The sequence below is a fragment of the Lissotriton helveticus genome, chromosome 5_1, assembly GCF_964261635.1.
Source record: "Lissotriton helveticus chromosome 5_1, aLisHel1.1, whole genome shotgun sequence".
NCBI classification, from domain to species: Eukaryota; Metazoa; Chordata; class Amphibia; order Caudata; family Salamandridae; genus Lissotriton; species Lissotriton helveticus.
Genome location: NC_136065.1, coordinates 2,082,322,695 through 2,082,335,729, shown reverse-complemented (window position 1 = coordinate 2,082,335,729; position 13,035 = coordinate 2,082,322,695). Strand labels below are relative to the sequence as shown.

The 13,035-nt window shown below is 54.1% G+C and overlaps 1 protein-coding gene across 2 annotated transcripts in view; it reads left to right on the top strand.

Annotated features, from left to right (window-relative positions):
• The first annotated feature begins 509 nt into the window (after positions 1–509).
• Positions 510–13,035, top strand: part of LOC144756331 (decapping and exoribonuclease protein-like) — an 80,785-nt gene continuing 68,259 nt past the window's right edge. Inside the window, exon 1 of one of the 2 annotated variants that reach the window (XM_078646048.1) lies at positions 510–644. The gene's annotated coding sequence lies outside the window, so the exon portion shown is untranslated. The remainder of the gene's footprint in view (positions 645–13,035) is intronic. The other variant, XM_078646045.1, reaches the window with a different exon arrangement.

Here is a 13,035-nt window from a genome sequence, read left to right as displayed (position 1 = left end):
TATTTATTTAATTAACGGACTTGATACAAATACGTTAATAATAAATACCTGTAATTCTCAAAGCGTTTCAGACTTCCTGGACCTTTATATATATTATAGTAGGCAGATGTTATTTATTTGTATGTGCGTGCGTAACCATAACAAATGAAGATAGAAAGATAGATAGATAAATAGACAGACAGACAGACAGACAGATAGATAGCTGGCTAGCGAGATAGATTGATTGATTGTTTGATAGATAGGCAGACAAACAGCCGGCCGGACGGATGGACGGACGGAGGGACGGATGGATGGATTTTTAAATTCTACTTTCCATGGTTGTCCTGTCCCGGTTTCTGCTATTAATAATCTGGACGCCCTGACCGGGAATAGGGTGTGTCGGGGGGAGGAAGGGGGGCGTAGGGAGGTGTGTGTGGTGGGGGGGGGGGGGGGCGATAACGCCATTGCTAGCGGGGTCGGTTTCGATTCTCTGAGAGAAGGTGGGGCTCCGGTGATCCTAGAGCAGAGAAATGAAACTCAGCTTGGAAGAGTGGGAGGGGGTATGTGGGGGCAGCAGACAGCCCCCAGCATGCAGTGCCTGGGGCTGGGCTCAGAAGAGAGCCCTGCTGCGGAGACGGAGCCTCGGAGCCGGACATCTCTTGTAAGTAAGTGGACCCTGCAGCTCCGGAGCGCCTCGAGGCACACCTGCCATAGAACAGGTGCTGCCGCCTCTGAGCGCTTCGAAGCCAGTCAAAACCCTTAGCACCGCGCCCCGAGGCGAGTCTAGTATGAAGTTGACCCCGGATGCAACCCCCGAGTGCCTTGAAGCCATCCAATCTACAGAGATAACGGTAGAACCCCCTTAGCGGCTTGAAGTCTTTCTGGCGTGGTAGAGCGGTGTTCATTCAAGAGAAAGGACAAGGCGCCGAATTTATTGGCAGGATAAAGAACTCCCCGTGCACGAACACTAGTGAGCTATACTGAAGTTAGCTGCTGCTGCTACCCCACCCCCACCCTTTGGCGGTATCAAGGGTGAAGGTGATAGGAGGTTAGGACTGCACTTGGTGGGTATGTGCGAGAGGTTGCACTGGGTGTGTGCGTGAGAGGTAGCATTGGGTGTGCTTTAGGTGTGTGCGTGAGAGGTTGCACTGGGTGTGCACTAGGTGAGTATTTGTGAGAGGGTGCATCTTGTGTGCAGTAGGTGAGTATGTGTGATAGGATGCATTGTGTGTGCACCAGGTGAGTGTGTTTTGAGAGGATACATTGGGTGTGCACAAGGTGGGAATATGTGAGAGGGTGCTTTGGGTGTGCACTAGGTGAGTATGTGCGGGAGGTTGTATTGGGTTTGCAGTAGGTGAATATCCGCGGGAGGTTGCATCGGGTGTACACTACACGGCTGAGTATTTGTGAGAGGGTGCATCAGGTGTGTACTAGATCAGCATGTACGAGAGAGGATGCATTGGGTGTGCACTTAGTAAGTATGTGTGAGAGGATGCATCGGGTGTGCACTAGGTGAGTATGTGCGAGAGGGTGCATTGTGTGTGCACTAGGTGAGTATGTGTGAGAGGGTGCATTGGGTGTGCACTAGGTGAGTTAAGCGAGAGGGTGCATTGTGTTTGCACCAGGTGAGTGTGTGTGAGAGGGTGCATTGGGTATGCACTAGGTGAGTTAAGCGAGAGGGTGCATTGTGTTTGCACCAGGTGAGTGTGTGTGACAGGGTGCATTGGGTGTGCAGAAGGTGGGAATATGTGAGAGGGGGCTTTGGGTGTGCACTATGTGAGTATTTGCGAGAGGGTGCATTGTGTGTGCACCAGGTGAGTGTGTGTAAATGTGATGTAAATGTAGTGTACTTGTATAGCGCACGAATCGACCCCAGCTGGGATATCTCGGCGCTTGTACGAATAACGCTGTGGAACCCTTCCTGGCTTTTCCCTGTGAAGTGCCCACTCCTGGGCACCCCTAAGGGGAAGCCAGGCATCCTAGCGTTGTGGGGGCCGTTGTGGAGATTAATCAAGCAAGAGGGTGCATTGTGTGTGCACCAGGTGAGTATGTGTGAGAGGGTGCAATGGGTGTGCGCAAGGTGGGAATATGCGAGAGGGTGCTTTGGGTGTGCACTAGGTGATTATGTGTGAGAGGATGCATCAGGTGTGTACTAGGTGAGTATTTGTGAGAGGGTGCATCGGGTGTGCACTAGGTGAGTATGTGTGAGAGAATGCATTGGGTGTGCACTAGATGAGAATTTGTGAGGGGGTGCATCAAGTGTGTACTAGATGAGTATGTGTGAGAGGGTGCATTGTGTGTGCACTTAGTAAGTATGTGTGAGAGGATGCATTGGGTGTGCACTAGGTGAGTATGTGCGAGAGTGTGCATTGTGTGTGCACCAGGTGAGTGTGTGTGAGAGGGTGTATTGGGTGTGCGCAAGGTGGGAATATTTGAGAGGGTGCTTTGGGTGTGCACTAGGTGATTATGTGTGAGAGGATGCATCAGGTGTGTACTAGGTGAGTGTTTGTGAGAGGGTGCATCGGGTGTGCACTAGGTGAGTATGTGTGAGAGAATGCATTGGGTGTGCACTAGGTGAGTATTTGTGAGGGGGTGCATCAGGTGTGTACTAGATGAGTATGTATGAGAGGGTGCATTGTGGGAAGAGGTGTGGCGCCGCGGCTAGGGCGACTGACTCCGGCTTCTGGGGATCACGGTTCGATCCCGGCAGATTAGCCCAGCACCATGTGACTCTGGGCAATAGCTTGCTTAATCTTCCCAACGGCCCCCAGCGCCTAGAGACCCTTACGGGTGATTGTGCGCTTTACAAATGTGGATTAATATTATTATTATTATTGTGTGTGCACTTAGTAAGTATGTGTGAGAGAATGCATTTGGTGTGCACTAGGTGAGTATGTGCGAGAGGGTGCATTGTGTGTGCACTAGGTGAGTGTGTGTGAGAGGGTGTATTGGGTGTGCGCAAGGTGGGAATATGTGAGAGGGTGCTTTGGGTGTGCACTAGGTGATTATGTGTGAGAGGATGCATCAGGTGTGTACTAGGTGAGTATTTGTGAGAGGGGGCATCGGGTGTGCACTAGGTGAGTATGTGTGAGAGAGTACATCAGGTGTGCACAAGGTGAGTATGAGTGAGAGGGGTGCATTGTGTGTGCACCGGGTGAGTATGAGGGAGAGGGTGCATTGGGTGTGCACAAGGTGGGAATATGTGAGAGGGTGCTTTGGGTGTGCACTAGGTGATTATGTGTGAGAGGATGCATCAGGTGTGTACTAGGTGAGTATTTGTGAGAGGGTGCATCGGGTGTGCACTAGGTGAGTATGTGTGAGAGAGTACATCAGGTGTGCACAAGGTGAGTATGAGTGAGAGGGTGCATTGTGTGTGCACCGGGTGAGTATGAGGGAGAGGGTGCATTGGGTGTGCACAAGGTGGAAATATGTGAGAGGGTGCTTTGGGTGTGCACTAGGTGATTATGTGCGAGATGATGCATCAGGTGTGTACTCGTTGAGTATGTGCTACAGAGGGTGCATCAGGTGTGCACTAAGTGGGTATGTGTGAGAGGATGCATCGTGTGTGCACTAGGTGAGTATGTGTGAGAGGATGCATCAGGTGGGCACTAGGTGAGTATGTGTGAGAGGATGCATCGGGTGTGCACTAGGTGAGTATGTGTGAGAGGGTGTATCGGGGTGCACTAGGTGAGTATGTGTGAGAGAGTGCATTGTGTGCACTACGTAAGTATGTGTTAGAGAATGCATTGGGTGTGCACTAGGTGAGTATTTGTGAGAGGGTGCACCAGGTGTGTACTAGATGAGTATGTGTGAGAGGGTGCATTGTGTGTGCACTTAGTAAGTATGTGTGAGAGGATGCATTGGGTGTGCACTAGGTGAGTATGTGCGAAAGGGTGCATTGTGTGTGCACCAGGTGAGTGTGTGTGAGAGGGTGCATTGGGTGTGCGCAAGGTGGGAATATGTGAGAGGGTGCTTTGGGTGTGCTCTATGTAATTATGTGTGAGAGGATGCATCAGGTGTGCACTAGGTGAGTATTTGTGAGAGGGTGCATCGGGTGTGCACTAGGTGAGTATGTGTGAGAGGGTGCATCGGGTGTGCACAAGCTGAGTATGAGTGAGAGGGTGCATTGGGTGTGCACAAGGTGGGAATATGTGAGAGGGTGCTTTGGGTGTGCACTATGTGAGTATGTGCGAGAGGGTTCATTGTGTGTGCACCAGGTGAGTGTGTGTGAGAGGGTGCATTGGGTGTGCACAAGGTGGGAATATGTGAGAGGGTGCTTTGGGTGTGCACTAGGTGAATATGTGCGAGATGATGCATCAGGTGTGTACTCGGTGAGTATGTGCTAGAGAGAGTGCATCAGGTGTGGTGGGTATGTGTGAGAGGATGCATCGGGTGTGCACTAGGTGAGTATGTGCGAGAGGGTGCATTGTGTTTGCACCAGGTGAGTGTGTGTGACAGGGTGCATTGGGTGTGCAGAAGGTGGGAATATGTGAGAGGGGGCTTTGGGTGTGCACTATGTGAGTATGTGCGAGAGGGTGCATTGTGTGTGCACCAGGTGAGTGTGTGTGAGAGGGTGCATTGGGTGTGCACAAGGTGGGAATATGTGAGAGGGTGCTTTGGGTGTGCACTAGGTGAATATGTGCGAGATGATGCATCAGGTGTGTACTCGGTGAGTATGTGCTAGAGAGAGTGCATCAGGTGTGGTGGGTATGTGTGAGAGGATGCATCGGGTGTGCACTAGGTGAGTATGTGCGAGAGGGTGCATTGTGTTTGCACCAGGTGAGTGTGTGTGAGAGGGTGCATTGGGTGTGCAGAAGGTGGGAATATGTGAGAGGGGGCTTTGGGTGTGCACTATGTGAGTATGTGCGAGAGGGTGCATTGTGTGTGCACCAGGTGAGTGTGTGTGAGAGGGTGCATTGGGTGTGCACAAGGTGGGAATATGTGAGAGGGTGCTTTGGGTGTGCACTAGGTGAATATGTGTGAGATGATGCATCAGGTGTGTACTCGGTGAGTATGTGCTAGAGAGAGTGCATCAGGTGTGGTGGGTATGTGTGAGAGGATGCATCGGGTGTGCACTAGGTGAGTATGTGCGAGAGGGTGCATTGTGTTTGCACCAGGTGAGTGTGTGTGAGAGGGTGCATTGGGTGTGCAGAAGGTGGGAATATGTGAGAGGGGTCTTTGGGTGTGCACTAGGTGAGTATGTGCGAGAGGGTGCATTGTGTGTGCACCAGGTGAGTGTGTGTGAGAGGGTGCATTGGGTGTGCACAAGGTGGGAATATGTGAGAGGGTGCTTTGGGTGTGCACTAGGTGAATATGTGCGAGATGATGCATCAGGTGTGTACTCGCTGAGTATGTGCTAGAGCAGGGGTCTCCAACCAGTAGCTCGGGAGCTACTGGTAGCTCACCAGCACCCTCAAAGTAGCTCTCAGAGGTGAAGCCAAACCAAGCCAATCTCAGAGATTCTGTGTATATTAACCCTTTAAGTGCTGCCGTCGGCCAACGGTCGTCACGGGCACTACCTCCCCAGTGCTGCGTGCGACCGTTGGACGTCCATTCAGCACTGGATAATGGACAGCGCAGCACTGGGGAGGTATATTTACGAAGCTCCTAAGGTGTTAAAGAAGGCAGCACTGCTCATTTTACTACCCATAAGAGTTACAGACAGCCAAACCAATGGCAGGGCCTGTTGATAACACTCAAACACACACTGTGGTAGCCTATCAATAAATCAATCCGGGATTTATAGAGCGCACTACTCACCTGTGAGGGTCTCAAGGCGCTGGGGGAGTATGTGGGGGGATTTGGGCAGCTCAGGTCATTCGAAAAACCAGGTCTTAAGACTCTTCCTGAATGCTTTCAGTGTGAGGCTTCATCTGATGCTGAGGGGGAGTTTGTTCCAGCTCTTGGCTATGATGCAGGAGAAGGTTGTGCCTCTTGTTCTAGTTCTGTGGATGCAGGCGATTTTAGCCAAGGCCTGGTCAGCGAAGCGGAGGTTTCTTTTGGGGGTGTTAAAGGAGATTCTTTTGTTGAGGTATTGGGGTCCGGTGTTGTGGATGGCTTTATAGGTGTGTGTGAGCAGCTTGAAGGTCACTCTTTGAGCCAGTGGAGTGCTTGTATATGCAGGGTAATGTGGTTGTGTCGTGGGATGCTGAGGATGAGACTGGCTGCGGCGTTCTGGACAGTCTGAAGTTTGTGGAGTAGAGATTTGTTGATTCCGGCATAGAGGGTGTTCCCGTAATCCAGCCTGCTGGTGATGAGTGCATGGGTGACAGTCTTCCTGGATTTTGGGGGGGGGGTCCATTTGAAGGTCTTGCTGAGTATGGGGAGGGTGTTGAAGCAAGTGGAAGCTGCAGCATTGGCCTATGGGTCTGCCACATGAACCACCTTTATCCACTTTAAATCTGCCTAAGAAGGAGATAGGCCATGTTATCCGCCCTGCTCGATCAGTCGCACTGTGTGTGACATCAAAGAGTAGTAGCAGCAGTAACCAGGGCTGACCCATCAAAGGGTGTGACTGCAAGAACTAGAGTGAAAATGTGTTAGTTGGGAGCATGATCAACCAAAGAGCTGAGGAGAAGAGAGTATGCATCCAGGGCAGAGAAAATTAAAAGCATCCCATTAATTTTGTTTGTGTGTGTGACATTGTGTCCTTCCTAAATAAACAGTGTTGATTCCTTAAAGCTACTCCTAGCGTCAAGGACTGCCAAATATGTATGCTGGTCTCCATCATAAGAGTATTGCGCCCATTCATGGTATAATTGTTCCATAGCCATAACATTTTCGTCCTTGACTATTTTGGGCATACAAGTCTAGTAATTACATACTTGCTGCCATCACTGACATATTAAGAGCATGACTGGCCTGCTTTTAGCCATTCCTGACAGAGTGGCAACCACTTCTCCCATAACAATGGCCATTACTGATATATGTTGGGCATCCAGCTGTGGCACAGTGGTAGCCCTGGTTTAATGGTGGGCATTATTGGCATAACAGAGGCTTTCTTAGTGTTATGGTGAGGAAGCATGCCCTATGATTCCAATACCATGGTATTTGAAGCATTATTTGTCCATGAGAGGCATTTTTACATGGCGGTACTCAATGAAAACAAAGAGCTGATGTTTACGGCCTGTGTATTTTCTAACAATGAAAACTGATTTCATTTTTAAAGGAAAAAAAATATGCTTTTTCAGAACAAGTTTTTGTTCTGGAAAATTGAGTTTGATTGCTCAAAGTGGAAAGGGATTTTGATAGAAAAATATGTATTTTCAAAAACAAATATGCTAATGGCGACAAAATATCGCAATTCTACAAAACATTTAAAGTTGTTAGCTGAAGGATAATTCAATTTGAGTTGGGGAGACTTACTGCTGTGGTAATACCCTTTGTGGCACACAACACGTGATGATTTGAATTTTACTTGATTACAAGCATTTAATATTGATAAACGTTTTCCTAGCATTCTGCTGATAAATTCACCTTGAAATTTTGGGTGGTTAATACTGATAATCGTGCTTAGGGTGGTCATAGTGTAATGTTAATAATACATATCATCAGCATTGTACAGTGATAAAATATGCTAGTAGTTCAGCAGGACTTTCCTTGAGAAGAAGTAGCTCTCACTACAGAAAAGGTTGGAGACCCCTGTGCTAGAGAGAGTGCATCAGGTGTGGTGGGTATGTGTGAGAGGATGCATCGGGTGTGCACTAGGTGAGTATGTGCGAGAGGGTGCATTGTGTTTGTACCAGGTGAATGTGTGTGAGAGGGTGCATTGGGTGTGCAGAAGGTGGGAATATGTGAGAGTGTGCATTGGGTGTGCACTAGGTGAGTATGTGCAAGAAAGTTTATTAGGTGTGCACTGGGTGAGTATGTGCAAGAGGATGCATCAGAAACTAGGTGTGTATTTGTGAGAGGGTGCATCAGGTGTGTACTAGATCAGTATGTATGAGAGGTGTTGGACACGGCCTCGTGGCGTGGTCCGACCCCTCCCGCATGGTGGGCCCAGGACGACATCGGCCCTCCATCAACCTACTATCAACCACCTTGATACGAACATTCACGAGCCCTCGGCAGGGGCAGCCTCCCCGGCAACCTACGGCTCTCCCCCTTCCTGGTACCCCGGCGGTCCCCGCTCAACAACGCTGCCGGACGGCCGCCCATGCCAGACCACCATGTCCGGCCGGCGCCATCTTGGGGCCATCACGTCCCGAGCACGTGGCCGCAGCCTTCCCTGGGCCCGGCCCAGCAAGCCCCGACATCGAGGCACCAAGATACTCCCAGGTGGTAGAGTGGCCACTTGGCGGATTCCGGAGAAGGGGAGTTTCGATGGGCCTCCGGCCGTCCCCGGACGCCTGGTATCAATCGCCCTCCAGCCTCCCTGGGTGCTGGCTCCACCCCCCTGCTGGGTGTCTGGACACCTTCATCCCGGCCCCTCTGACCCCCAGGCGCGAGGGTCCGGACATCAAAGGACTCCAGTCCTATATCTGGGCCAGCCCTGGATTAGGACTTCAGTTGTATCTTGGAGTCGAAACCCTGCTGACCTCGTCGCGGCTGATCCTGATCCGAACTCATGCACCTGGAACCTTCGAGGCCCTGCTGACGCTGTCGCGGCCTGACCGAGCTGAACTATCATCGAGGCCCTGCTGACGCTGTCGCGGCCTGACCAAGCTGAACCACCTTTGAGGCCCTGCTGACGCTGTCGCGGCCTGCCCAAGCTGAACCACCTTCGAGGCCCTGCTGACGCTGTCGCGGCCTGACCAAGCTGAACCACCTTCGAGGCCCTGCTGACGCTGTCGCGGCCTGACCAAGCTGAACCACCTTCAAGGCCCTGCTGACGCTGTCGCGGCCTGACCAAGCCGAACCACCTACGAGGCCCTGCTGACGCTGTCGCGGCCTGACCAAGCTGAACTATCTTCGAGGCCCTGCTGACGCTGTCGTGGCCTAACCGAACTGAACCGCCCTCGAGGCCCTGCTGACGCTGTCGCGGCCTGACCACGTTGAACCACCTTCGAGGCCCTGCTGACGTTGTTGCGGCCTGACCCCTTGAACCACCCATGCACCCGTTGGTGCCGAGACTGTCCCGCTACCCCCTATCCCCGAAACCAAGACTTTACGGATCCCTCGATCCTTGCCTGCTATCCTGCCAAGAACTTGCCTTAATTATATATAAAGATTCTTGTGAATATTCCTCCTGTGTGGTGTCCATCTGTAAGTAGTGTGATTGCTCTGCTGTTACGATTGTAGGAGAGGAGCCTCACCAAGGAGGCCTCCCTACGGCGCTCGGCCTATTCTATACCGAGAGGTGGGTCTCGGGGCGGGCAGTCAGACACCTTCTGTCTCCCCTGGGATCGCCTTTCCAACATTGGTGGCAAGCGACGGGATCCGAGCCCGCGCAAATCGTACAGCGAGTAACACGTCACTACTAACAGAGACCCACAACCACGATGACTACTAAGGAAGCCGGAACGACCACAGAATTCCAGAAGGAACGATTAGAGGAGTACACCCATAAAGAACTTAAACAATTTTGCAAAGACTTGGGTATCGCTACCACCGGACTAAGCACCAAAGACGATTTCAAAGAAGCGCTGCAAACATGGGTGGAGGCCGGAGCGGCCACCCCCCAAACGAACAATGACATTGTCCTAGAAGTACCCGTGAGTACCGTCATAGCCCCCGTACAAGAAAGAACCGACAACAGAGAACCGGGCCTCTCCCACGAAGACGCCCGGGAGCGAGAGAGGAGTCGGCTCCATGAACTAGAGCTCGCCCGACTCCGGCTGGACGGAGAACTCCAATTAGCAGAGAAGAAAATGGCCCTTGAACAACTGCGGTTAGAGGGAGATCTGGAAGAAAGGCGAAGGCAAAGGGAATTGGAAGAAAAGAAGCTCACGTACGAGCACGAGCGTGGCCTCAAAGAACTAGAGATCAAAGCCAAGATCGAAGAGGCTGGCGCCGCGGTAGCCCGGAACCCTCCACCTCCTGCCGACCCGAAGGTCCACATCCCGAAGGATATCGTCAAGGAGTACTACAAGAATGACGATATCCAGCAATGGTTCAAGGCGTACGAAGTTGCCATGACCGCGCACCGCATCCCGCGAAAAGACTGGGGTGCCGGCTTATGGGGGAGATTCGTCAGCGAAGGAAGAGACACCCTGCTAGATCTGGCCGAGGATGTGATGTCCTCCTATGACCACATGAAGGACGCCCTGCTCGTCCGGTATGGCCTCACCCCCGAGATGTACCGGCAGAGATTCAGAGACTGCAAGAAAATCCCCGGTACCACGTGGGTCGAGTACGTGAACTTTTATAGCAGGGCCCTGGAAGGATGGATAAAGGGCAGCAAAGTGTCCACCTACGAGCAGCTGTTCGACCTCATCGTTTGGGAGCACCTTTCCAACAACTGCTTCGTCGAGCTCAGACAGCATCTACTCGACAGCAAGCTGACCGAGCCCCGAAAACTCGCCGTCGAGGCTGATCGATGGGTGAGCACCCGGGTGCCCCGGACCACGATAGGAGAAACAGGACCGAACGGCCGGGGGCACCCCCGCCAGCGAGGCGGCGGAGGAGGCCAGAACCGGAGCCGAGACTTCCCGCCGGCCCCGGGCCGGAGTCCACCTCGGGGGTCCCCCCAGAATAACACTTCACCGTCCCTGATCAGGAGGGGGACCCCCCCCGCACGGCCGGGGCCCCGCCCGAACATTACTTGCCACAGATGCCAGCGGCCAGGTCACTATGCCAGTGACCCCCTCTGCCCCATGAACCAGCGTCCCGGCACCACTGGGCCTCCGACCCGCCAGTGCGCTGCTGCAGCCCTGGGAGAAGGGGGGGAAGAGGACGAAGAGGTCTACGAGGAAGATCAGATAGAATATGAACCAGCCGCCATGGCCCTAGCCTGCCTGGGCCAAAGAGACATGGTCCCCCAGGCCCCGCTACCGAGCAATACTCGAAAATACCGTCAGGGGGTCCACATCAATGGGCGGCGGACCGAAGCCCTCCGAGACATGGGAGCCAGTGTGACGGCCGTCCGCTGCCACCTGGTGACCCCCGAACAGATCATACCAAACGTACGATGCCCCGTGAGGGCCGCCGACAACTCCGAAACTCTATGCCAGATGGCCCGAATCCCCTTCGAGTGGGGGGGAGTGTCGGGCACCCTCAAGGTGACCATCCGGGACGACGCCCCCGTGGACTGCCTCCTTGGAAACAACCTCGAGAGCTCGCCCTGGGCCCAAGTCGAGCGGAGAGAGCACCTCGGAATGATGGGACTACCAGAGTGGGTCTGCGCGACGACCCGATCTATGGCGGCTCGAGCCCCGGCGGCGCCCGAGGCCGCCCCGACCGAAGAGCCGGAGTGGCCCGAGCCACCACCCCCTGCAGTCAATGAAGAGTCCGACTCCGAGCCCAGGCCATCGGAGCCCGGAAACAGCCACGAGCTTAGCGACATACCCGAACTAGCCCAATGGCGCCAAGAGGGTGGCCCCACCCGAGAACAGTTCCGGCAGGAACAGAAGACCTGCCCTTCCCTCGAGGGGACCCGCCAGCAAGCCACTGCCCAAGCTACCGGGGACACCTCGGGGTCCCACTGGGTCTACTGGGACCCCGGCCTCCTATACAGCGAACAGAAAATTGCCGAGCTGCGGGCCAGCCGAGTGTTAGTGGTCCCCCTACGATTCAGAGACTTCCTTTTGAACTTGGCACACGATGTGCCCCTCGCCGGGCACCTGGGGCAGGACAAGACCTACAGTCGCCTGGTGACCCACTTTTATTGGCCCAAAATGCGCAGCGATGTGCACAACCACTGCCGCACCTGCCCGACCTGCCAAGCCAGCGGAAAGAGCGGGGGGAAGGGGAAGGCCCCGCTCCAACCCTTTCCAGTAGTGACCACCCCCTTCGAGCGAGTGGGGATTGACATTGTGGGGCCTCTGGACCCCCAAACATCGCAGGGGCATCGCTTCATCCTTGTCCTGGTGGACCACGCCACCCGCTATCCAGAAGCCATCCCCCTCCGAACCATCACGGCTCCCGTGGTGGGCCGAGCCCTGATGGGGATCTTCTCCCGAGTGGGGTTCCCCCGAGAAGTCGTGAGCGATCGGGGCACGAACTTTATCTCAAAATATATGCGATCCCTGTGGCAACAGTGCGGGGTCACATATAAGTTAACCACCCGGTATCACCCCCAAGGGAATGGACTTGTGGAGCGGTTTAACCGAACACTCAAGGGGATGATCCAGGGCCTAGAAGAGCCCCTCCGCCGCAAATGGGACGTTCTGCTGCCGTGCCTCTTGTTTGCCTATCGGGAGGTACCGCAGAAGTCGCTGGGGTTCAGCCCCTTTGAGCTCTTGTACGGGCACCCTGTTCGAGGCCCTCTCAGCCTGGTCAAGGAAGGCTGGGAAACTACAGTCCAAGACGCACCGCCGGATGTCTACCGGTACCTCCTGACCCTCCGAAACCAAACTCGGAAGTTCCGGGCCCTTGCGGAGGCCAACCTGGAGGCCAGTCAGGAGGACATGAAACGCTGGTATGACCAGAACTCCTCATCCATCGAGTTCGAGCCGGGCCAGCAGATCTGGGTCATGTCCCCGGTCGAACCATGTGCCCTCCAGGACAAATGGTCGGGCCCCTTCAAAGTGATCGAGCGCAAGAGCCCCGTCACCTACCTCGTGGACCTGGAGTCTCCCCGGAACCCCCTCCGGGTTCTGCACGCCAGCCGGCTCAAGCCCCACTTCGCCCGCACAGAACTAAGCCTGCTGCTGGCTACCGACGATGGGACCGAAGACGACTCCGAGCCCTTGCCCGACCTCCTAACGTGCGCTGAGAAGGACGGCTCCGTCGAGTGGATCTCTCTCTCCCCCGACCTGACCCCCGCACAGCGCAGGGATTGCCAAGAACTTTTGGGACAATTCACGGACCTGTTCTCCCTCACCCCCGGGGTTACCCAGTGGTGTGTCCATGATGTCGACACCGGGGACAGTCAGCCAGTACGACACCGGGCCTACCGAGTCCCCGACCGAGTTCGGGCCTGCATCCAAACAGAAGTTACCAAGATGCTGGCCCTGG